At 39.4% G+C, this 27377-nt stretch overlaps 1 long non-coding RNA gene across 1 annotated transcript; it reads left to right on the plus strand.

Annotated features, from left to right (window-relative positions):
- The first annotated feature begins 1874 nt into the window (after nucleotides 1–1874).
- On the plus strand, nucleotides 1875–27082 carry LOC133386698 (uncharacterized). The gene is made up of 3 exons (XR_009763241.1): nucleotides 1875–1936; nucleotides 9959–10084; nucleotides 26833–27082. It is a non-coding gene; the product is annotated as an uncharacterized LOC133386698 (long non-coding RNA).
- The last annotated feature ends 295 nt before the right edge of the window (nucleotides 27083–27377 follow it).

The raw sequence follows: 27377 nt of genomic DNA on the forward strand, positions 1-27377 counted from the left end.
CCGTGTGTGAAAGAAATTAAGGCCGCACTCGTCGGACATTTGCTTCTCCATACTAGCCCACTCAGACACAGAAAAGATAGTGAGCCTCAGGGTTCTGCATGCATGCACTTGCATGTAGAAAACATGTCAGCTGAGCATCCATGCATGCCAATGTACATGTAGTGTTCCTGATTTCAGTTCACCTTCTTCCCTGTATTCAATTTGCACCATTTCTGTGTGCTAGGGCTGAGTGAAAATGGCCTCCCAAATTCTCCATGCTATTTATCAGCAGTGAATTTTTGCAGGGGAGGTGGAGGTGGATTGTGTTGAATATTTTCCAGGAGAGGAAAATTCTCCAACAGTTCAGGAGGAGCTAAAAAACATTTATTCTTTTAAAAATTCTGACATATTTCAGCTTGCTTAATGCTGAATGAAACTATATTGTTAGTACATGTTGGTATCCAATCCAGACACATAATTCAGTTCTGAATACCTGCTTTTAAGTTCTGTTGATTTTATCTACATATTATTGATCATTATTTTACTGCACACTAGAGATCTTCTGAAAAAGTGGTATATAAAATTTCTTAAATAAATAGATGAAAGATGCAATGAGCTAAGATAGAAGACCCAGAAGGAGAAGGGGCCAAGCACATTGCTCTCTTCAACATTTTTAATATTAAATAATATCTTATTTACTAGAAAGCTCCTGGGTAACTGTCAAGAATTGCAGCCTAAAGCCACGGTCCTATCCACACGTATAAGGGAATGTCCTATCAAACTCAAAGGGACTTAATTCACAGTAACATGGTTAGAACTGTGCAGCATGTTTCTCTATGTTTAAGAGATCTCTGTGCACTGCAGGGATAACTAGCATCCTGGGCTGAGCTCTATAGATGTCCCTTTTAACAATGTAAAAGCTGCCATAATTATGGATGAATTTGGGAAAGGGAAACGATGATGGAAAAGAGGCTTTCACTACAAAGAAAATCAGCTGGCATAGATAAAATGCATCTCAGCTACAATAAGTTGACTAATCACCTGCCTTCCCTCTCCATCCCCCAGAAGACAAAGTAATTTCTACCCGTTTCATTTTTCTGGAAAACAACAAACGCCAGACAAATCCTATGACAAATCCTAGGATACATACCAAAGCAAAATGATGTTAAAAGGTAAAAACGTTTGCCACAATATAAAGCCCTGTATTGATTTTTTTAAAGAAACATTGCTTGAGGCAGCAAATGCTGGGGAATTAAGCCAAAAAACATCCAAAGCCAGAAGTTCTTCTTTGCAAAAACACATATATTCATCTTTAAAATGCAAGAGACTTCTTTTTGCTGAAATACATTTTCTTTGGTTGTTGAATTGTATGGAAATTAACATTGTAATACAATAAAATACAATATATAAGAAATAAGAGAAGCAAAAAGGGAAAAAGAATGAAAAACCACATAGTACAGGGCCTTACAATTGCTACAACAGGTAGAAAACCCTTTGCGATTTTCAAGTGGGTCATGGCAGTGGCGGCATTTGGGAACCACTGTGTTAAATTGTATGGTCTTTTATACAATTTTCTTTTTTAAATCTTGGTCATTCCTCTTTACAACACTCCTTGAGATTGGTGTGTGCATTGCTTTTGTGTGGATTGCTCACTTTTATCTGCCTATGTAGGAAACACCTTCAACTACGTCAGACTATTTATCTATTTGTCTGTTGTAACTGGCATCAGCTCTCCAGGGTCTCAGGCAGAAAAGGATCTTTCACATCACCTGCTACTGCCTGATCTTTTTAACTATAGATACAAGGAACTGAGTCTGCAACCTTCTACATGCAAAGCATTTCCACTGCCTCTGAACTATTTCCCCTTGCTGACATTGGATTTCTTACCCTAGCAGTTTACCTACCCACCCAGAATAAGGCAGCTGAGTGCAGCCCTCATGGTCCTGTTTGCACTGAGGTAATGGATGGTTTATTTTATGCCTGTGACTCATAGTTAAAGCATATAGGCACTAGGAAAAGCTGAAAGCAGATTTTTTGATAAGTTATTATATTACTTCTCACTTCTCATAATTAATATTCAAGTTCAGTCTATTTGGTCTACAGTCCATAAATACTAAATACAGTGTAGGGCCATCAAGATAAGTGCAGTTCCTCATTTTAAACCTCAGATAACAAACAATTATAGCAGAATCATTTAAAAAGTGGAAATAAACCCAATTATTTATTCTTTCAATCAGCATGTGTGCTGAGTATATCAAGTGGGTCCAAAGCAACCCGTAGTACTGAATATTGTTACATACCCTTCTAAACCAATCATACTGGGCTCTTTCACATGGGAACTGAACTTCGTATTAAAGACACAGCTTTTGCCATTGCAATAGATTTACAAGGTTCACACTGCCTACCTTCAAATCCAGTGTTTTCCATTCACACTAGTTGGTGTTCCTCTGGGAAGGATGTTTACTCCCTCCAGAGTACTGCTATTGCTAAGGAAGAAGGGGATGGGATTTTTTGTCAGTTGCACACCTCTCCCTGCTGAAGCCTTGGAGTGCAATTGACATGAAACTGATTAGAGGGGGGAGTGAGTGAAGTAGGCAACAGATGGGGATGGTTGTTTCTTGTGAGTTGTACACCTTGGCTGAAGCTGGAGAGCCTGGGGTGCAATTGACACAAAACTGATTAGAGAGGGGTGTGAGTGAAGAAATCAAACAGAACTCTGATGCTGGAGGACAGAGTGAGGTGAAAGTGGCTGGTTAAGCCACTTTTCACATTATCAGCAAATTGGGTTGATACGGATTTAAAGGGGAGACCTTCATTATAGCTTCTCCTTGCCTGCAACGTCATGTGAATCATGCAAATTAAACAGGCATGCAAGTAGCATCAATCTCACAGTAAGTCGCCATTCGTCCTTTTGGGGCCACATGCTGCATTCATCCTTACTGTTTCAAAAACTACAACTCAGTCAATAGCAACATCAGTAGCACTAACAATTTATCTGTGACTCACACCCTTTCAAATAAACAACCTTGGAAATATCACAAAACCATTTATGATTTGTATCCTGCATAGATCTCTATCTACATCCTAGAAACCAATAAAGTGCAAACCTCTCTCTCTTCCTTCTATTCCTGTTCCTGACCTCTGAATATGCCCACCTGGCCTTCCTTTCTGCCCCCTGCTTCTCCTAGGTATCATGGAATCCCTTTTCCCATCCTTTGCTCCACATGTTGTTTTCCTTTTTCTTTTCCAATTCAGTTTCCAGATTCTTCCAGATTAGCAATTATAAGGATGTATCAATTTATTGTATTTTATGATGTTTTTGTTAACTTACTGACCATTTGAATTTATTTCTTACAGTGAGTTGTGTAACTTTTTTTCTGTTCATGTTGTGAGCCACCTTGTGTATAAATTGTTGTGGAAAGGCAGCATACAAATAAACAGTGATGATGATAATTCTTCCCTGCCTGGCACAAACCCCACAATGCTGCACCCTTCACCTGTTTCTCAACTGCTTTGGCCTTCCATAAGATCTATAGGCATCAAATATATTCTTAAACCTTTCCAAAGATCTACTTCCAGAAAAACTACCTGCCTCCCAAGGATCAAATCTTTAAATAATTCTCAAAGTGGGCACCTGAAATACCTGAGATTCTAACACTCTGGTCTCCATAGTAAATAGTATCTGCAGTTTGACTAGTCTTAACAACTGAAATAGTTTGTGTAAGAGGAAAGAGGTAGATTTTTCATCCATTTCAGACATTTTCACTTCTAAATGTTTTTTAAATGTCCAGAACTGATATTGGACTGAGAAAGTCTTGCCTTTTTTTATTTTTACCTTGGGTTTGAGTCTTATCTTGATTTAAATTCATTTGTCTGCCCTGTAAACCTGTTTCTTGGGTCTTTCCCTGGTTTCTTCCATCCATAAGATTGTGTAGAAACATTTCCTCTGGGGCATTACAGCTTATTGCAATTTTCCCATTTCAAGTCTTTGTTGTTGTTATGTGCCTCCAAGTCGATTACGACTTATGGCAACCCTATGAATCAGTGACCTCCAAGAGCATCTGTCATGAACCACCCTGTTCAGATCTTGTAAGTTCAGGTCTGTGGCTTCCTTTATGGAATCAATCCATCTCTTGTTTGGCCTTCCTCTTTTTCTACTCCCTTCTGTTTTTCCAAGCATTATTATCTTTTCTAATGAATCATGTCTTCTCATGATGTGTCCAAAGTATGATAACCTCAGTTTCATCATTTTAGCTTCTGTGACAGTTCTGGTTTAATTTGTTCTAACACCCAATTATTGGTCTTTTTTGCAGTCCATGGTATATGCAAAGCTCTTCTCCAACACCACATTTCAGACGAGTTGATTTTTCTCTTATCAGCTTTTTTCACTGTCCAACTTTTACATCCATACATAGAGATCGGAAATACCATGGTCTGAATGATCCTGACTTTAGTGTTCAGTGATACATCTTTCCGTTTGAGGACCTTTTCTCGTTCTCTCACAGCTGCCTCCCCAATCCTAGCCTTCTTCTGATTTCTTGGCTATTGACTCCATTTTGGTTAATGACTGTGCCAAGGTACTGATAATCCTTGACAAATTCAGTGTTCTCATTGTCAACTGTAAAGTTGCATAAATCTTCTGTTGTCATTACTTTAGTCTTTTTGACGTTCAGCTGTAGTCCTGCTTTTGTGCTTTCTTCTTTAACTTTCATCAGCATTCGTTTCAAATCATTACTGGTTTCTGCTAGTAGTATGGTATCGTCTGCATATCTTAAATTATTTATATTTCTCCCTCCAGTTTTCACACCTCCTTCTTCTTGGTCCAATCCTGCTTTCTGTATTATATGTTCTGCGTACAGATTAAATAAACAGGGTGATAAAATACACCCCTGTCTCACACCCTTTCTGATTGGGAACCAATCAGTTTCTCCATATTCTGTCCTTACAGTAGCCTCTTGTGCAGAGTATAGGTTGTACATCAGGGCAATCAGGTGCTGTGGCACCCCCATTTCTTTTAAAGCATGCCATAGTTTTTCATAATCTACACAGTCAAAGGCTTTGCTGTAATCTCTAAAGCACAGAGTGATTTTCTTCTGAAATTCCTTGGTCCGTTCCATTATCCAACGTATGTTTGCGATATGATCTCTGGTACCTCTTCCCTTTCTAAATCCAGCTTGGACATCTGGCATTTCTCGCTCCATATATCGTAAGAGCCTTTGATGTAGGATCTTTAGCATTACTTTATTTACATGGGATATTAAAGCAATAGTTCGATAATTACTGCATTCCCTGGGATCCCCTTTCTTTGGAATTGGGATGTATATGGAATGCTTCCAGTCTGTGGGCCATTGTTTAGTTTTCCATATTTCTTGACAGATTTTACTCAAAATTTGGACTGATTCAGTCTCAGTAGCTTGTAGCAACTCTATTGGTATGCCATCTATTCCCGGTGATTTGTTTCTTCCAAGTATTTTAAGAGCAGCTTTCACCTCGCATTCTAAAATTTCTGGTTCTTCATCATATGGTTCCTCCATGAATGAATCTGCCATCCTGGCATCTCTTTTGTAGAGTTCTTCAGTGTATTGCTTCCATCTTCCTTTTATTTCATCTCAGTCAGTCAGTGTGTTCCCCTGTGGATTATTCAACATCCATACTCGTGGTTTAAATTTCCCTTTCATTTCTCTAATCTTTTGGAACAGGGCTCTTGTTCTACCCTTTTTGTTGTCCTCTTCTATTTCTATACAGTAACTATTGTAATAGTTCTCTTTGTCCCTACGTACTGTCACTGTATTGTTGCATTTAGGGTTCTGACTGTGTTTCTGTCGCCTTTTGCTTTTGCTTTCGCTTTCCTTCTCTCTTTAACCATTTGAAGAGTTTCTTCAGTCATCCAATGGGATCTTTCTCTCTTTTTAGCTAGAGGTATTGTCTTTTTGCATTCTTCTCTGATAACGTCTCTGACTTCATTCCATAGTTCTTCTGGTTCTCTGTCAACTAAGTTTAAAGCCTCAAACCTGTTCTTTATTTGATCTTTATATGCTTCTGGGATGTTATTTAAATTGTATTTTGGCAAGTCTTTAGGTTTACCTTTTACCAATGGTAACAAATGGATGGAGTCCATTATTTCTTTTTCCTGTGTAATTTCTACACATCCCAATTTAGTAGCGAGGTTTTTTTTGCTTGCCTGGCCTTTCCTGTGATTTCAAAAATTGAATATTCATTCAGAACATCCTCACCTGCTTCTTCTAATTTAAATCTAGCAAACAATTGCACTGGTGATAAATATCCATCTATTAGCACTCTGATTAACCTATCGTCAAAATTCCAATCTTTATCACTGTTAAATTGTGCCATATCAGTAAAAATGTCTGCTGCCTGTTTTAAATCTACATGTTCATTTGTGGTTTGCCCTGGCTATGGCTGGATCTTATATAAATGTCCACAATTCAACATTTCCCATCAAAATTGCTACACATTTCCTGATTCCCAGCAGCAGAGCCTGGATCTTTCTTTGCACATTCTATGGTTAGATTAGTTAAATCTGTTACAGAGAATGAATTTGCCAAATTCTGATGCTGCTAGCCAACCATGGGACACTATTTTCTTCATTAAGGGATCCTAAGGATTTTTGCTATAGCTAGGCCTTCAGTTAAGAAGAAGGGTTTTATTCTAATAATCTCTTCCTCAGCCATCTGTACAGTTAGCCCCTGGGATCTTAGGTCATGTTGGGATCTGTTTCTTTGGATGCTTTTATATTATATTGCTTAGTAATGGACAGTTTTATTTTCCAGATTTTATTTCTGCATTTCTAAAAGATGGTCTTTTTTATCTTCTTCAAATATAGAATCCATTTTGTCATATTCATCAATCTCTTAAGGAGGCCATTGAATCAGAGAGTCATCGATGAGAAATTTCAATGCAGGAGTTGTGGAGCATTCCACGTCTATTGTGGCTATCACAGTTGATTTAAGTCTGATTATATCTTTTAACCACTGGATAGTTTGCTGACACTTAGAATGATCTGCAGTGATTGCTCTCTCTCGTTTTAACTTTGACATCATTATTAATGCAGTGTCTGAGCCTAATTAACTTTTTATAACTTCCTTGAACTGTTTTTCATTTCCATGACTTGTGCATCTGAGATCCAGCTCCTCATCCTTTTGTAATCTGTAAACTGACAAGCAAATTGTTGATTCTATGTTTTAACTGGCTCCAGAATACCGATCAGGTGTTTTTCTTGCTCTATCCAAACCTGTTTCTCTTTTTCTATAGGAGTCTTTTCCTCTTTTACTTTCTCAGCTCAGCCATTGATACATGATTTAATCCCCATTATGCAGACATTTTAATGTTATTACTACTTCGTTTTGGTTTGCCTTTCCTAAATTTATCAAAATGTTCCCGAAATGTCAGGAATGCATCTTGCCATCCAAACCCCACAGCCTGTCCATGGGTCTCTCCTTTTGATTTAAGATACGTAATTAATGGTGAATCTAACTCTTGTGCCAAAACCTTCCCTTTCATTTTTCCTACAGTTGTATGGTTATTTTCATATACTCTAATGTAGCACTATATACAGCAAAATGTATCTACTAAAATATTTTAACACAAGGTTAGCTATCTAGCATCTACTGTCTCAACTGGTTTCTATTTTAGATTTGCTCACTGAGAGCAGAAAGTGAACTCAGGGTTCTCCTTTTTCTTATTAAGAAAAGGAACATCTGGTATCAATGCCCCAAGCTTTAGCCAATCCCCCTCATTCACAGGCTTAGCTTGCCATAGTGAAGGATTTTAATGTAGGTCTAATTTCTCTGAAGGCGTGATCTCAATTCAGTTATAACATCTGACTGCGGATAGTCCTTGGAACTATTCGATAGCCTAGATTCGTGAGGGTGGGCTAGTCAGCTGGACAGAACTTACAGACACTGGAAACAGGTTACTAGAAAGAGTTAAATGTAATAAAGAATAGTCCAGAATTAGAAGGCTTAAAGGTTAATAGCAATTAATCAATATACATACTCAGTTAAGCAACTCAGAGTGTCACAGGACCCCACATGAAGTGAAGACATTTTTATATCCCTGTTGTTGGGACCTCTCATCAGAATTAGAATCTGTAGGAAGATCCCAATTGCACCTGATGAAATATCTTTTATATTTGCCCTTGCCAAGCTCACTATAGCGTCACCAATGAGGTAAGCTTCTAGCTACCTTACTGGTCCAGCACAAATATTGTGTCACCTGGACCTCCCTATGAGATCATCCCTATTCTTGTGTGCTTCCTGTTCTTGTGTGGATTTCTTACTCATATCCAGGTGAGATGTCACTTACTTGTCCTTGTGGTCAGTATGGGACCCTATGTCTCTGTTCTTGTCCCCTAAATAATTCTGACCCAAAACCATTAACTGAAGATCCTCTGTGGTTATACAGAGTTGTTGCTCAATTTTCCTTGGTTTGAGCCGCTTTGATATGAAACATTTCCTCTTTTTCAAGACTGTCTTTCTCAAGACCACCACTTGAACAGCTCTTCATTCTCTTAAGCAGTGTTTTCCCACTCTCTCAGCTTCCTTAGCAACAACAGGACGACTAATTTGCTCTAGCCTGGGACTGGTCCTCTGATATTTTCAGGTCTTGAAGCAGCATATCTGCAAAATAAAGGATTTTAAAATTTTCTCTTGCAGGCTCTTTTGCTATACCCATAATTCTTATATTGCTACCCGTAATTCTCCTGCAGAATTCAATCAGATATAATAGGAATCAAAAGTACTGGAGTTCAGGGGTTCCTGTATCCCCACCCCACAATATACATTAGAGATGGCTGAGAATTCCACTGAATTCAGATTTAGCACCAGATTTTTCAACGGCCCACAGAATGATCCTGTTTGCTCTGAACTTCAGTGGCTTTCCCCCAGCACTACACCAGATTTCCCCCCTCAAACATTCCCTCAGATATATTGTTCTATTGATTTTGCTCACAGACCAGTACAACACAGGAGTACAGGTTTCTCTCTCCCGCTGTCTCTGTGCCACGCCCTTTCAAATAATCCAAGTCTAAGTGGGGAGAAAGCAAGCCAAGCCTAGTCACAGCAGAGGAGGAGGAGGTGAAGCCACTTTCCTTTATTGATATTTCTTTTCAAAATATTTATATTTTCTTTCAAAATATTGATATTAACAATATTTTGGGGAGAAAAAAAGCAGACCACCAAAAGCAATGGATAGCAGAAAAAGGATAATCTGGAATCAGTAGCTTTTGAAGCAGCACTGGCCAACGGATCTCATCCTTAATATACATGTATGCAAATGGTATAGAACAAAATCAAGAAACAATCAGAAACAGTTAAAAATACAGCCAGTGTTGACTCAGAACTAATTTTCCCTTTAATAATTATGATCTAGTTTTGATGGCTACAGCAAAGAACTTGTTCATATTTTCTGTAATCTTACAGTTGGAATCTGCTGTTAAAATTAAGATGTAAAATTCATCTGAGTTTCCCAAGTGTAAAGAAAGTACATAGGAACATAAGAAGAGCCTTTTAGATTAGACCAAAGGCCAATATAATTCAGCAGCCTGTTTTCACAGTAGCCAACCAGATGCCAGTGTGAATGCCGCAAGCAGAACCTGAGTGCAACAGGTCTCTCCCCAACTGCAGTTTCTAGCAACTGAAGGCACTATATAAATAACAAACAATATACACAACATATTTAAAAGAGCTTCAAGCCTTTTTAATTGTCAAACTGCATTTTTATGAAGGGACTAGGAATCACTTATGAAGAAGGGGGAGAATTCTTTGAGGCAAGAAATTACCACTAAACCAATTGCAAACCCATTTCAATTTGTAATATAGAGCAGATAGAAATTGCTTCAGTAAGATGATGTATTAGATATTATATAGATTAAACTTGTTCTCCAATATGAAATCTATGGCACGTAGAGCATGCAAAGCCTTTAACGCTGTTCTAAATCCCTTCTCTTTCCCTTCACCCCCAGTTTCCCAAAGATATTCTCCCTTGGGGGGGGAAGAGACCACCTTGACTGTAAGACCCTCTCCCTGCTTGCTGGCCTCTTTCCACCTGGCCTGGAAGGTTGGGCCTTGATGGACTGCAGCTATAAAAGGTATCACTACCAGAAGATGCCAGAGACTATCTTGACTGTGGGGTGTTGTTTAGGGGCTTCTGTTTGGGTAAAAATTTAATTCTGCTGGTTAGTTTTTTGTTTTGCTGTTATTGGGATTATGCTTCTGTATTTTATTGTTGGATCTTATTAGGAATTACAAGGGTGTACTAATTTATTGTAAGTTTCTTAAGATGTTTTTGTTAACTTATTGACTATTTAAATTTATTTTCTAACAGTGAATTGTGTAACTTTTTTTTCATGTTGTGAGCCCCGTTGAGCATAGATTGCTATAGAAAGGCAGCATACAAATAAACAGTGATGATGATGATGGGGAAAAAGCCGATTTTCTCCTGCTTTGTTGGAGCAGGGGGGCAAATATTTCCAAAATTTTCAGGAGTGAGTAGCTGCTTATGTTCCTGGGTCTTGCCAGGAAGTGCAGCTGACAGGAAGCTGTGGAGAGAGCCGTGTGCCACTTTCTGCTGGCCACACTTCATAGAATGCATTTTTAGCCAGGTTCCTATGGAGAAGAAGCAATTCTTGCCATTTTTTAAAGCTGAGTCCAACTGAGCAAGAGAGGTTTATATGACAGCCCTCCCTAGTACATATATACTATGAGATATCAGAGCTGCACATTATATATATTTATTATTTATGTATTTATTACATTTATATACTGTCCCATAGCCAAAGCTCTCTAGGCAGTTTACAGCAATTAAAAACATTAAAAACAAATATACAAATTTTAAAACACAAAACAATTTAAAAGCACAATTTAAAAAATTTAAAAACACATGCTAAAATGCCTGGGAGAAGAGGAAAGTGGATATAGTGGACTACTCAGGAGAGATAGAAGGAAAGAAAGAGGAATGAAACTTTGTTCATGGGCTTCAACCAAGGAGATAGGGTGAGTGACGCCTGCCTTAATTCTCTCCATCTGAATTTCTCTCTGGAACTTGCAGTTGCATATTACCTGTTCTTGTTTTTGGAACTTGTGTATTAGGAGTTCACCATACGTTTATTCTGATTTCGAAAGAATACAGAGCACAGTACATGCATTCTTTGCCACAGCTTTCAGTTCCTTCGGCTCAGTGGCCCCGTCCCCCACAACACCTTGCCAGTGCATACTGATAAAACCCTGGGGGGGGGGGAAGCCTTGATGCAATCATACATGCAATTGCATCAGGATTCTTTTCATAAGAAATTGACAGTGATGAAAAGGGGATGCTGCTGAACAAGGAAACCTCGCTCAGTGACGATGGAGCATTAATCAGAGATGTTACTTTTGCAGGGGGGTAGGAGAGGAAATTAGTCAGCAGCTGGTAATTGTCTGGAGGAGTGCCACTATTGCTATGGAAGCCCCCCCCCCCAGAAAATCACCAGCATGGTTCCATTTTTGCTATCTGAAAATGGGCACGGGAAATTAGCTAATTAATTAATGGGCTGCTGCTGGGGGGATATAAATTAAAGATGGATGGACAGACAAACGAATGAATGAACTGAAAGCACTAGCTGATCAGACCAGGGCATGGGGCCTTTGCGCAGAGGAGTCTAATAAACACACCAATATATGACTTTTAAAGATTTATTGAAAGATACCCAATTAACACACAACTAAGGGTGCTCTTGTGAGGCACACAGAAAGGCAAGTAATGCAGGCTAATTACCCAATATTCCTGATCATACATACTCACTTTCACGCAAACACGACTGGCCAGGTAGGCTGTAATGTCTTGGAGAGACTGGGCAATAGTGGCATGCTCGCTGTCCCCGACAGAAGCTGTGGTTGTAGAGCTCCAACTTGCTTCTCAGTTTGGAGAGGTTTTACACCTCTTTGATGTCTTCACTAGGCCCCACTTTCTCCCATGATCAATTTATGGCAACAATATAATGAATGTGTCAACAATGCTGCATTACACATTTCATCCACACCAATTTAGTGGCACTGGTGCCTACATAGTGTAACGGGTTAGGCCTACAGACTGTGGAACATTCTGTCCTTGCCTGAGGGGCCCAGATTAATGCTTAGTTGCTTTTAGGGATGGCAAGATCGGTCTGTTTTGGTTCTCTCAGTTTCTCATTTTTCCAATGTTAAATTCAGTTCTCTACATTTCTACAGCGATCTGCAATTTAAAAAAAAAAAATCGTCATGAAAGTTCTCCACCATTTTAGTGCAGATTTCTCCAAATAAACACATATTTGCATGTAGTTTTGACAAAGGTACACATTTTTGCAAGCCATTTCTCCTCATTTCATGCCTTTTTACTCATGTATTCATTTTCATGCACTTTCCCCTAATATATGCATTTTTGTAAATGTCATTTAGTTGGCAAACTGCATCTTAAAATTCTAATAAACGCAAATTTGAAACGATGGCTGTGTTTTGGTTCTCATATTGATTTGGAAATTGTGAATTTGATCAATTCTGCTTGAAATGCAAACGGAATAAAAATTCTCACCCATCCCTAGTTGCTTTATAGTTGATATTAAATGTTCATGAACACTCTTTGCCTTTGTCAACACTCTGACCTCCATGCACATAGCCAGTGTTCTCCCATGGTCTTTAAGGCCTGCTACCTAGAGAGAAATTCCATTCATGTTCCCACACTTGCTATTTCATTATTATTATTAACAACTAGCTGCCATGACCTTGGCTAATTAGTAAGTTTCACAAAACAAGCATTCATTCTGCATACCTTGAAGCTTGACTATGTAAAAGAGTTACAAAGAAACCACAGGAACAAAAACCAGTATGTTTTGCCATCTCCACAATTTAGTATCTAATGACAGAAAACTTCCAGACATATGAACAACATGGACCATTTATAAACACCACTCCCAACTTCTTGAAAGATTCCACCAATGCTGCCTCTGGAAAATTCTACAAATTACTTGTGTCACCCAGTGAGCTTCATGGCTGTGTGGGGATTCAAACCCTGGTCTCCCAGGTCATAGTCCAACACTCTAACCACTACACAATGCTGTTTTAAATGGACTCATTTCAGGGTCACACTCTTCTCTACCTTGCTGTATGTACTGTCTATGCTGGAAGCAGGGAAAACAAGGTTGGCTCTCCATAGATTAGGGTTGCCAGGTTCATGGCCTGAGACTGATCCTGTATCTTTAGGAGAAGAGAAAGTCAGCCAAGTGCAGGTGTTCTTACAACACTATAATGGGAAAAACCACAAGGTGGAATTCTGGAAGATACAAAAAAACACTTGGTTACCAGGTCCGGACTCCCAGAGCTCTTCTGTATCTTTAAAAGTTGTGCAGGGGGAAGGGAGAATTCCACCTTGTGGTTTTTCCCATTATAGTGTGGCAAGAACACCTGCACTTGGCTGACTTTCTCTTCTCCTAAAGATACAGGATCAGTCTCAGGCCATGAACCTGGCAACCCTATCATAGATAGCAGTACATTACAAGCAAAATGATTAAAGCAACAACGGTGACTACTAGATTCATTCGTTACATTATGCTTTTCACCATAAGCCCTTCATTTAGACACTGTAAAACGTTATAAATGAAGCTTAAGTAGAAGTTCCGCCACCCACTCTGAAAACCTGTTGAAAACACAAACAGTTGTTAGTTAAGCTGTACATTCTGCATGGGAGGTGCACCCTCCTGCCATTTGGGATAGCCTTGTTGCTTCTCAGTGTTTTAAACAGACTAGCCTTGTAACTCTGTTTTATTTGGATCTTGCAGATCCCAGCTTCACCCACAGCAAGTGTTAAATGCTTGAATAGCAGGTGCTGGGAATGAAACAGATAGGCCACTGCACTGCCTGCAGGGTTTCTCCAGTGTTAGAATGGAGTTAAATCTCTCAGTGTCACTAAACATTCCTGGCATCATAGAATAGTGCCCCTTTCTAATATCATCAGGGGCAGTAATATAGTCATGTTTTTGCTAATAGGAAACAGGAAAACTCACCTTAAGAATACCAATACACCCTCAGGTGTTTCCAGTTCCCACCAGTTACTCCAGCTGCTATTCATGAGGTGTTCAGTTAGGTGAAGCAGCAAGAATATTCCTATGGTGCTAGCTGGGTATCCATGGACCCTAGCTATTACTGCTTGACCTGCATATACAGGAAGATGAAGATCTACATATAGAAACATCAATAGATAATGGGGGGAAAACAGAGATTCAGATACTCGATGATAAAAGTACTAAAGAGGGGACCTGGCCATTAATGGTTACAGCTTCTCTATCACAAATCTCCAAATTTATAGAAGAAGCTATCCCTTTGCTGACAATTTTAACGGAATTAATTACAAATACGAAAAGCTCCAATACTAGCGGAGATAAAAAACCAATAATGAAATCTCAGTTTTCGCAAACAACTCGGATAAACTCTGCATTATTAATAAAGGAAAATAAAACAAAGAATCAGAAGGTACTTAGAGGTAAGAAAAGTAAGAACATTAAGAACACCAAAGTAAAAGATCATACTTCATTGAATTTTAAGAAATTGTATACGCTCCTAGACACCTCACAGCAACAACCGAGAAAGAAAAGAAGGAATAGGAAGCATAAGAAACGCAGTTGCAAATCTGATCTTGAACAAAACTTACCTATACTAAATGCTACCCCTCCTAATCCCATCGGTATCAAGGAAGGAACTGTTGAGGAGAAATTAGCCGAGGACCTAGAGGATGTGTCTAGGATGGATCAGATCTCTGACCATACCGCCACTCCTGGGACTCTACCCACTGAGAAATTAGACCCAAAAGAGAAAACATGGAAATTAGTTTTAAACACGAGCACGTTAGTGTTCATAAATTATCCAAAACCTAGAGGATTATTAAGTTTGCCCCAACGAAGGCTTCATCTCTGGAAAATAATTAAAGCTTCTGAATCAGGACCTCTAGATATAGATGGAATCCTATCGATTCAATATTTATTCCATAACTACAGAAAGGCTAGAACAGTGATTAGCTTTCGAAGCCCTGCTATTGCAAACTTAATATATGATAAAAGATCATCCCTTCTTTCCCAAAATATCCAGGTATCAAGACTATTTGAGAATGTTGCACTTCCATTGAAATTGCCAACTTATATTACATCTAACGAAACAGGTTCTATGCAAACTAATATAAAGACATTATCGATTACAAGTTCAAATGAGACACAGGATCCTATGGAAAATTCCATAGGACAAATACAAGTTAATATAGATAAGTACGAATTGGCTGAAAACTCTTTAGTTTCATCAATTGTACCAGAAGAACAGATGCTTGTTGATCTATGCACTGAGCAAGATACAAAGGAATGTGAAAAGATGATTGCCCGCCTCAGAGCTTTAATTGTAGCTATTGAGGAAAGAATGATAATAACACATACAATTACTTCAAACGAAATACAGGAATCAGAGTCATCATATAGTCAAAAAGTACAAACGACTCCTATGAATGACATTGAAGATTTTGTGGACTCTAATCCTCTGCTAAAGTCCTCTGAACAAGATGAGAAGAAAAAATTGAATGCCTCTTCCTTAAACACTCACTCCAATAGGAAACAACTCGACAGAAATCACACTTCTCATTACTCACCTCATTGACTGCAAACATCCTCTCCATCAGATCAACTTAAAATAATCTCATGGAACATTGCGGGATGGCAGAGCAAAGTAAAAGACTGTGACCTTAAATCATTCTTACATTCCTTTGACATAATCCTGTTCCAAGAAACTTGGCATAAAGATAAATTACATATGGAAGGATACTCAACATTTGACATCCAAGCCTCTGTTAGTTTAAAGGGAGGGCGACCCATGGGGGGGATTTCTATATCAGTCTCGACCTCCTTAACAGCTAATATCAAATTATTGAATTCACTCCAAGATCTGGCTATTGCTTTAATGCTAGAATTCCCTCATTTTTCAATAATTTTTATCAATGTTTATTTACCCCCGGGTCGTTCTAAAGATATTATTAGTAATTATTTTGCTAAGCTGGAATCATTTCTCACTAATTTGATAACAACTTATCCGGATATTCCGGTTATATTATTAGGAGATTTCAATGCGAGGCGAGTCTCCTCTGATGAAGCATTATATTCTAAATATTCACAGCAGCATTTAATTTCTGAGGAGAACATGAACTTCCCTCCAAGATGCTCGAAAGATTCGGGAATAAATTATGCAGGTCTTCTCATAACTAAACTAACATCTAAACTAAATCTCACCTTATTGAACGGCCGATCCCCGGGAGATTTAGAGGGTGAATTCACTTTTGTTTCTCACTCAGGAGCATCCCTTATTGATTTAGGTTTTATTTCAAATGAATTGTTCTTTATGATATCTAACTATGCTGTTATTAGTCGTACGGAGAGTGATCATTTCCCAATTAGTATAGTATTAAATTGCATGAAGAAATCTATACATTTAAACAAAAAATCATTCCCAGATGAGGATATCCTTATGCATTCAGCTAGAATCAGATGGATTCCCAAAATAGAAGAACAAATTAATAGAGTTTATATAACACCAAGATATATTAATCTATCCCTATTCAGCAGATTCTTTGAATAAATTCCAGAAATTAATTATGCTTCTACAATCGACACTATATGAGTATTCCAACAAAACTCCAAAAGAGGGATTACAGAAATCAAAATCATGGTTCGATCAGGACTGTATTAAGATCAAAAAACAATTAAGGGAAAGTTACCAATTGTATAGGTTGTCAGGCTCTCAAGAAGCCCTGCAAAAATATGGCTTAATAAAGAAAAAAATACAAACAAGTAATTAAAAATAAAAAAGGAGCTGAAAGAACTGAAATTTGGCTTCGCCTCCAGAATGCAGCAAAGCTAAAAAATTCGAACCTTTTCTGGCGCTTAATTACATATGATTGGCCAAAATCATATTCCTATCCTAACTGTAATATTTCCTCTAAAGTTTGGGAAAAGTATTATGGTAATTTGTTTAATGGATCAGCTGATATAGGAGTTTATGAGTATACAATTTTAAATGATCTACCAGAATGGCCACCAGTAACGTGTGAGGAAATTTTAAGTTTGATTGGTAACCTTAAATCTAACAAAGCCCCCGGCCCAGACAATATCCCCCCAGAAGTATTTAAAGCAAATGCTAACTGGTGGGCACCGGTGTTGGCAGCATTATTCTCACACATTGATTCTACTATGACCATTCCGGAAGACTGGGGAATGGCAACGGTTATCCCCATTTTTAAAAAAGGCTCTAGGTCAGATCCAACAAATTATAGACCAATAAGTCTTTTAAATGTAATAAGCAAAATATATGCGGCTCACTTACATAACAAATTAATTGCATGGTTAGAGCAGGTAGATTTATTGGCCCCAGAACAGGCAGGTTTTCGCCCAAAAAGATCTGTAATAGATCATATATTAGTATTGCAACATATTATTTCTAAATATGCACAGAGGAAGGGAGGTTTTCTTTATGTAGCATATATAGATCTGAAAGCTGCATTTGACTCGATATCTAGAGCTCAGCTGTGGTCTAAGTTATACAATTTAGGATTGGATAGATGTTTAATATAATTAATGCAAGGCGTATATAGAAATACAACGCTCCAAGTTAGATGTAACACTCAAGGACATCTAACTAACCCCATATTAACTACTAAAGGGATGAGACAAGGATGTATTTTATCGCCCTTGTTATTTAACCTATACATTAATGATGTTATAAAGAACCTAGCTCTTTATGCTATCCATTCGCCAATGCTGGCCAATACCCCTAGAAATGCCCTTTTATATGCAGATGATCTGGCTCTGTTATCAAGAACATCGGTTGGATTAAAGAGGTTATTAGGAGGATTAGCCCAATACTGCCATACTGAGGTCTTAGAGATAAATTATCAAAAAACTAAGGTAATGGTATTTAGTAAAAAAAGATTGAAACATCAGTGGCTACTAGATGGTAAGCCAATAGAGCAGGTTAAATCATTTAAATATTTAGGCTTTACCTTCCAATCTTTAGGTAGCCATCGCCATCATATAAAATTGATATTGTTGAATGCAAGAAAAACATCAAAATCGCTGATATCTTTCCATTACTCTAATGGAGGACAACTGATTGCTCCTGCCATTAAAGTGTTCAAAGCGAAAATTATCCCTCAACTAACCTATGGCATGCAAGTAACAACAGAGGATAAATTTAATGACCAAGAAGCCGTTATGACCTCTTTCATACGGACAAGTATGGCAATACCATCCTGTGTCCCAAATTGCGTAATCCAACTTGAAACAGGTCTACAATCAATAGAGTCAATTATTTGGACACTGAGAATTAATTATTGGTTAAAACTGGCTCTAGAACCACAAGGATTAGCTCCACTCATCCTTAATGACAATTTTAAATCAACTTGGAACATTTTAATTCAAAATAAATTACAATACCTAGGTTTCTCCATGCAATCTATTATGCAGATGGGAATAGAATCTGCCCGCTTAAATGTAAAACAATGATTAAGAGATATTGATCATCAACATCATATCGCACAAGCAAAAAGATATAGACATAATGTAAACTTCTTTATACCAATGTCATATTTATCAAACCTGTGTATGGCTAAATATAGGAAAGCTTTTACTTTAGTTAGATTGAATATTCTTCCCTCTGCCCTACTTGAGGGCCGATACAACAAAATACCATATGCAGAACGACTCTGCCCCTGTGGAAAAAGGGAGGTGGAATCAAATGCCCATGTGCTCTTAAGGTGCTCTTTTTACGACCAAAAGAGACTACAACTAATCTTGCCACTCTTAGCACCATATGCTCTAAAATCTGAATCCGCCCAATTGAATTATTTATTAGGAGATTATAACGCCGAGACAACATTAGCAGTAGCAAAATTTACTCTAGCAGCTATATCAGAGAGAAGATCTAAAATTAACACTCACTACTAATTTTTTAAAATAAAAAGGAATTAAGATAACCCTAGAACATTTATCACAGACAATCATTTAGTGATCCCTTTGACCTAAAGTCAAGTTTAATTGATTATAAGAGATGTTGCTGAATATTAAAGGGGGGATGTCTTTTTTATATTGAATGATGGAATTTGTAAATTAAGATTTTATATTTTTATATTTTTATATTAATTGTAAAATGCTCTTGGATATGCTGGTCATGTGACTGTAATAAACTTCATTCATTCATTCATTCAATTACATGTGAGATCAAATCTTTCATATCAATGAGCTGACCCTCAAACCAAAACTATGGCAACAGCTTTGCCAGTAATACACTCACTTTTAGAGAATTTGCAGACTTGAACTTCTGCCTAATTAAAATAAAAAATTAAAAGTTGAAGGTAAAACACCAAAAGAAAAAGGAGCTCCAAAAATCAAACCTTTCTTTAAAAGAGAATGAGAGAAAAACCCTCTTTTGATTACCAATAAGAAAAACACTTAAGTGAAACATTTTGTAGCTTCACAACAAAAGAACCTTCTTTGACGGTCATGGCTTGCTTTGGCTGAAAAGGATGAACAATTAGCACACCTCATAAAAAGTATCAATTCACAACAGTATTAAATGTGAATTTGGCTTTCTCCAAATCCATTCAGAAAACATGTTGCAATTGCCAAATATATTTGTTCCTGCCACCAAATTAGTTAAAATACCATCATCAGCTGGGTTTCTTCCAAAGAAATCCATCAGAAAAAGAATTTAAATTTCCTTCCATTTTCAGCTTAAGAAGACAGGAACAACCTCTGTTTCCTTTTAATCAAATCCCAATGTGGGTAGAAATACAATTACTAAGGCTGTGCAGAGCCCCCCCAATCTGCCCAGGGGCTTTGATCGGAGGGGGGCATCAGGCTGACCTGCTCTGGGTTGACCTGGGGACCACCCTCTCCCTGCCCCAGATCCAATACCAAATAAGTTTGGGGGCGGGGCTAATGATTTATTAGGGTTTGAAATTCCTAATTAAACATATAGCCAGGAGACGGGCCAGGGGGAGGAGACCTGGTATCTCCTTCCCCCCTCTCCCAACCAAGACATCAATTCTGCAGGGTGATGCCTCCCCTCCCTTCACAGGATCATTACCTCAGCGGAGGCAATGATCCTGTGGGGGGGGGAGGCATTGCAGCATCCTGCAGAATTGACCCCTTTGCCGAACAGCTGATGGTGATGCGCTGCAAATGGCTTTCCTAAACAAAAGCTGCTAGCAGAGCATCACCCGCATGCTGCAGAATCACACAGCTGTTGGGTGGAGGGGGCAAATCTGCACAAGGGATGCTCCGCAAGTGACTCTCCTTTAGGAAAGCCGCTTGTGGAGCATCACCCACAAAATCACCCCCTCAGCAGAGGGATTGGTGCAGGAGGGAGGCAGCAGGCAGGCAGGCAGGCAGGCGAGTGTCAGGCAGGCAGGAAGCTGGGCCTTCCTTCTCCCAAATTTGAGGTAGGTCTTGGCCTTTTCTCAGGGTTTTCCTGCCTTGGCTCTCCTTCTTACCTGATGCCCCGCCCCCTGACAGCCACGGATTGCTCTGGGTCATCCAACCCAACCTGTAGCAGTCTGTGGCTGTGAGAATCCACCTTGTCCAGCACCTGACTCCCTCCAAATAGGCCTGATTTGGCTAGGGTCTCCGATGAATCTGGTGCACAGCCCTTACAGAACTTAAGCATACAGGAGTGTAAAGATCTCACTGCCCCCCAAATAAATGTCAGTTTCCTGTCCCTGTGGAGTCCATAGCCTCTGCCCATGTACAGAGTGCTGCATGTGAACAGTGGCTCTGGAGTTCCTAGTTCATGGTGCCTGCATCAGACACAATTATAGTCAGAGGCTAGCCTAATACAAACATCAAAAGTCCATACAATTTATAAAGGAATAATCCTATACCATGTGCGTTTGGATCCAGTTCAAAACCTCGTCTCAGCAGCAAATCACCTGCTTGGTCTGTAATCAATATCTTGGTGTGGCAGTCTGGATAATCTCCTGGAAAGTCCCTAACCTGATAATTAGTATTTTATTGTACCATATCAACAATTTGTTTAGCAGTCAGCTGTGCCATATTTAATATTACAAAAACCCCACTTCACTTCTTTTATCTTTATTTTAACCCATTTCAAATAGCCCAGCAACAATCTGCAAAAGAGCACTGTGATGGACAGGGGAAGGATTAGGAAAAAGGAAATTACACAGTTATTCAAGGTAGATGAATCTTATCCCCTACTGAATCTGACATCCTTACATGGATACCATCACTACACAAAAGGCTGGTTCAGCCATTTGCTCTCTCTATACTAGCCCAGACAGACACAGTGAAGGTGGGTAGTGAGGCTCAGGGTTCCATGCACATGCACTTGTCTGTATAAAAAGGGACAGGTCACCTGGAGGAAAAGGCTATCAGTGGCTACTAACCATGATGGGTATGCTCTGTCTGCCTCCATAGCCGGAGGCAGTATGCTTCCAAAGACCAGTTACTGGAAACTTCAGGAGTGCTCTTTGCACTCAGGTCCTGCTTATGGATTTCCCATGCGCACCTGGTTGGCCACTGTGAGAACAGGATGCTGGCCTAGATGGGTCATTGGCCTGGTCCAGTAGACTCTTCTTATGTTCAGATGTTCTTATGTTCTGAGCATCCACACATGCAAATGTATATGCAATTTTCCTGAGTTTGCTCACCTTCCTCCCTGTACTCATTCTGACCCATCTCTTAGCACTAGGGCGGAGTGAAAATCTCCTCCCAAACACCCCATGCTATTTGTCAGTAGTGAATGGGAGGGAGGTGGGTAGAATTGTGCTGAATATTTTCCAGGGGAGGACTAAAATTCTCCAACAGTTCAGTTTTTTAAAATTGTCAGAAAATTCTTTTCTGAGAAAGTTTAGCTTGCTTAATGCTAAATTAAATTCTATTGTTAATTCATGTTGGTAGCTTATCTGGCCTCATAATTCAGTTATGAATACTTGTTTATAAACTGTTGATTTTTATTTGTATATTATTGATAATTATTTTACTGCACACCAGTTAAAGATCTTTTGATTAAGCGGTATAGAAAAGTTCTTAAAAGATAAAGGAAGCAATGAGTTAAGATAGGAGATCTGGAAGGAGTCATGGCGAAGCACACTGTGTTCTTCAACAGCATTCAAATAATATTAGATAATATTTAAAAATGGATCCATAATTGTGCCCAAAATTCAGAAATGGCAAAACTGGGGAGGCCATTTTGCCAAATATTTTCCAGGGGAGGAAAAGAATTCCCCAACATTGCAGAAGGACCTCATGAACGTTTTCTGAGAAATTTCAGATCAGCACTACTTTACACAAACATAGTTGTTGGTTGGGAGGTATGTGCAATCCGTAGGCTCATGCCCATTTCCACGCTATGTGTGAAAGATGCATTTGCCCTGCCTCTGGGCTATTTCCCCTTGTTGACATTGGCTTTCTTCTCCTAGCAGTTTCCCACTCACCCAGAATAAGGCAGCTGAGTACAGTCCTCATGGTCTTCTTGTTTGCACTGAGGTATTGAATAGTTTGTTTTATGCCTGTGACTCAGAGTTAAAGCATATAGGCACTAGGAAAAGCTGAGAGCAGATGTTTGGAATAAGTTTTACATTACCAGAGCTTGGAAAAGTTACTTTTTTGAACTACAACTCCCATCAGCCCCAGCCAGCATAGCTACTGGATTGGGCTGATGGGAGTTGTAGTTCAAAAAAGTAACTTTTCCAAGCTTGTCTATACTTCCCATAATTAATATTCAGGCTCAGTCTATTTGGTCTACAGACCACAAATATTAAATACAGTGTAGGGTCATCAAGAGAAGCTTGGTGGGGGTAACCCCCCATCCCACAATATTCATACATACAAATAGTGTAGAACAAAATCTAGAAAAAATCAGAAACAGTCCAAAATATAGCCCATTTTGACTCAGGACTAATTTTCCTTTTAATTGTGATCTAGTTTTGATGGCTACAGCAAAGAACCTGGCTGTATTTCCTGAGATCTTCTGGTTTGAATCTGCCATTAAAATTAAGACATAAGTTCATCTGGTTTCCCAAGTGTATAAAAAGTATATAAGAAGAGCTTGCTGAATTGGGCTGAAAGCCCATCTAGTTCAACATCCTGTTTTCACAATAGCCAACGATGTGCCCATGGGAATCCCACAAGCAGCACATGAGTACAATAGCACTCTTCCCATCTGCAATTTGCAGCAAACAAACAATATACGATAGACATTTAAAAGAGTTTCACCTATATACCACTTCTACACGGTTTAAATCACAGGCCAAGGTAATTTTGGCATAGTTATCAAATGAGGGGGATTCCCCAGTGATGTACACTGCCTGAAAATTAAGGACATTTCTACAACTCCCTCCTTTTGTGAAATAATTTAAGTCCTCTAGACAAGTCGTACTGTAACATGGCTGGGTGCTTTTCTGGTCAGCACAGACCTGCATTTGGCTGTGCAGAATTGTTTGACCATTACAGAAGCAATAAGGACATCTGTCATTGATGATGGCTGATATGCTTGACTATAACTATGCATTTCTGAGGAAGATCTGTGACAGGAAACATGGTGAGGAAACTGTCCACAGCTTCCCACAACTGCAAATCGAACTGTATGTTGAGGGAGACTGCCTATTTCCATGTTATGATGAATCATAATTCAGCTACCCTTTTCCATGATTAGTTGTGCTGCTTTTGCTGGCTGATAAATTTATGACAAGAAGATGCACGCCTTGTTTTTAACCATATTAAGAAGATACCTTCTAAATCCCATGCAATGGGGTAAAAGGAAGGAGGGCTCAAAACAGAATGTGTACGTCTAGGCAACAGTTGTCAGGGGGTTTAGAATGGTTGAGGAACAGAGGTTGACACTTAAAAATGATGGAGAAGAGAGAGGGGTGTCTGGAATCTTTTAGAGTGGATTTATTGAGACGGGAGCTAATCTCCCTGATAAGGAAGCTGTGGTCTGAGGCTGAAGTTTGGCCTATAGACTGTGAGCAGTGCAGCTGAATGGGATATGGATTGGGGAAAACATTTCTTGCTGCCTAATGTTCCTTGTTTCCAGAGTACATTGAAGGGGTGGCCTGAAGGAAACCTGAGCTGCAACAGGCAGAAAGGGAGAGGGAACAGGGAGCCTGCTGGGCAGAGTCATCATAGCAGCATCACACAGGGCCAATCCTGCCATCAGGCAGAGTGAGCACCTACTTCAGGTGGCAGTAGCAGTTTGGAGAACATAGCTATGCATGCCACACAGCCTGCCCTGTAACCCAAACCTGCCTGCTGCCCTCAGGTGCAGTGGAAGACATAGTCCTATCGCCAGTGTTGAAATAAGAGTCAACTGCCAGTCTGGTTGACTTCTATACATGAAATGGGGGAAGGGTACCATCTTGTCTTTCATCTCAGGCAGCCTTGGGCTAGCCTGGCATAATATCATTGTGCCACCTGGGCAAAATTGTTGCACTGAGCAGGACTTAGCTAAATAGAGAACTAAAGCATCAGTATATTGTATTGAGAGGGATTTGTGGTTCTGAAGTTGTCATGCACTAAAGGTTTTTGTTTGTTATTTTTATAGTTGTTTCAACCAAGAACGTGGCTTTCAAACTCTTATCCCAGGTCACTACACAATTGGACTGTGTTTTGCACATCTTAGGTTTCCAATAATGGTTTTAAAGCTCAAGAAGTGTGAACTGGTCACTGTGGTCAGCAATTTTTGGCAACTGTTTTTTTCTGTACCTGAAGCCTAGTTTAAGTAACTTTCTATAAATAAAAATAGGAAAGTAAGCATAAATTTAAATTGATCATATCGAGTGCTATTTAACCCATATCCATCACCACAGAGGGGCTGCTAGAAACTATTATCTAGGCCTAGTCTGCTACATTCAGCAGAATGAGGCAATAGAATGCTGAGGTGACTGAATGGACAGCACCAGGTACTTCACACTTGTAGGCAGAGGGTCATGTTTCAGAATGCTCCCATTTTATTCTGCTGAACATACAACCCTAGTTTAAGACTTTATTATACAGACACGAGAGTGGCTGTATACTATATCCAGCATAGATTTTTCACATTCCACCATGTTAAATTGAAATACCCCCCATGCCATTCTGCTCTTCCCATAGACTCATTTCAAAACAAAATCTTACAAAACATAGTCCTGAACTCAGAAACGCTTGTTTAACAACCCTCTGTGTTTTCATGGCAATACATGTTGGACTTTTTTCTGTCAGTGGTCTCATAATATGTTGAAATTAATTAAAAATCAGCCATGTTTACAGAGTACCTGTAATCCTGTTACTGACCCCATACTCTGACCTTCATCATCTGCAGTTTAAAAGTTAAAATAATGCATGGCTGATTTTTAATTAAGAAGTTTAACATTGGAGTCTATGATAGTGCAGGCATGCTCAATAAGAACCAGCTGTCAGTGTTCTAAAAGCCAGACTAACAACTGTTTGATGTGACTAATCAGGGGGCTACACCCACACCAGACATTTATTCCACTTTAAACAGTCATGGCTTCCCCCAAAAAATCCTGGGAAGTGTAGTTTGTGGAGCGTGCTGAGGGTTGTTAGGAGACTCCTATTCCCTTGACAGAGCTCCAGTGGCCAGAGTGGTTTAACAGTCAGCCACTCTTCTGGGGATTGTAGCTCTGTGAGGGGAATAGGGCATCTCCTAACAACTCTCAGCACCCTTCACAAATGACACTTCCCAGGATTCTTGGGAAAAGCCATGACTATTTAAAGTAGAATAAATATCTGGTGTGGATGTGGTCACAGACAGCTTTGGTTTAAATTTGGGTGGGAGGCTACACATGTCTGCTGTAGAATAAAACGGTGGGGAAAAGCCCCAAAATAATGATACTAACCATGTTTTCCTTTGGAAAGGGGCTTTTCTTCAGTGCCCACTGACCCATTCTCCTCCCCTCTCCCTACTCCTACTCCTCCTCCCCATTCCTCCTCCTCCCCACTTCCTGCCCCTCCCCAGGTCAGTTTCACCTATCCTAAGCATGAATGCACAGTCGTAAATCCCACTGAACTCACTAAGCATACAAATGATCAAACCTACCCTCCCCCTCCCTCCTATCCCCACCCTCCTGCCCCTCTCCTCCCCCTTCCTTCTCCCTCCCAGAGGGGCATGTTACCAAATTCTTCCAAGCTACACAGCAAGTGGATTGGACTGTGAAAGACCAACCCAAATTGTGTTTGCATTTTTACCAGTTTGTAGGGCTTTCCAATATCTCAGAGAGGAGGTCGGGTCTCCTGCTCCCCTGGTGCATTCACTATATCTGCCCAATTCCCTTGCTTTTTAAAGTTTGATAGAAATATTTGTTGGCTATAGGTACGTTCTTAAACTGCAAGAGTTTTTTGCCTATTAATAAATTAAATATTCAGTCTGACAAAGGGACTTTCCAGATGAGATAGTTCTATAGTTTAGGCCTGTAAGAGGCTGTAGCATTCATTGCAAAGACAACTCCAGGCCAAAGTAGATGTGATGGTTGTCTTTCACAGCTGGCCATTGTGTCATTGATACATATTTTTTAACATGAAGCTAGTGCGGAGTAACTTCAAGGCAAAACAGAACAATGGCACAGGGGTAGAAGGGCTTAAATGTTCGACCCTGCCATTGTCTTATTGCCCCCCCCAAATAATCTGAGGCCCTAAATAGTAGCTTACTCATCTTGTGTCTAAATCTGGTACTGCTTCCTCCTTTTTTATATTGGAATAGTACCCCATGCTTTTTTACCCAAATTAATTTCTTGGATGATATTTATGTAGAATCACCCACATCGGATGGCTATCCTTTTTTCCCCCTCTAGGTGACACAAGGAGATTGCACTTGTGGTTTCGAAAACACATCTGGGGACCTCTGGATCCTAGGAGCTGTGTTCGTAAGAGAATGCTACAGTATTTTTGACAGGGCAAACAACCAAGCTGGACCACCAAAGGCAGTCTAGAATAATTATGCCTTTAAACAGCAAGTAATGTCATTGTTCATCTAATCAGCTTACTCAAAGTTCATCTTAATTTCATAGCAATGTGTTTGAGCTAATAATAGCAATACCGATTGTGTCCTTATAAAACCTGTCTGATGTCTTGAAAGAGCTTGCAGGTAGAAACACTGTTATTGCATGTATGATCTGAAAATTATGAGTTTCAAATGAATAAACTGTCCCACAGCTATATTTTTCTGCAGCTATTCATGTGCAAAAGCCGATACTGAGAGTGAAGCTGAGGTATCATTTCAGGGGTCAGGGAGGAGGGAGTGAGGTGGGAAAAGGCAAGGTCCAAGGTCCCACTCTCAGAATCACTCAGATTTAAGTTATGGAGAAAAGAACACTAATATACCTTAAAAGCATTTTGT

This window comes from Rhineura floridana, chromosome 6, assembly GCF_030035675.1.
Source record: "Rhineura floridana isolate rRhiFlo1 chromosome 6, rRhiFlo1.hap2, whole genome shotgun sequence".
Classification (NCBI taxonomy): Eukaryota; Metazoa; Chordata; class Lepidosauria; order Squamata; family Rhineuridae; genus Rhineura; species Rhineura floridana.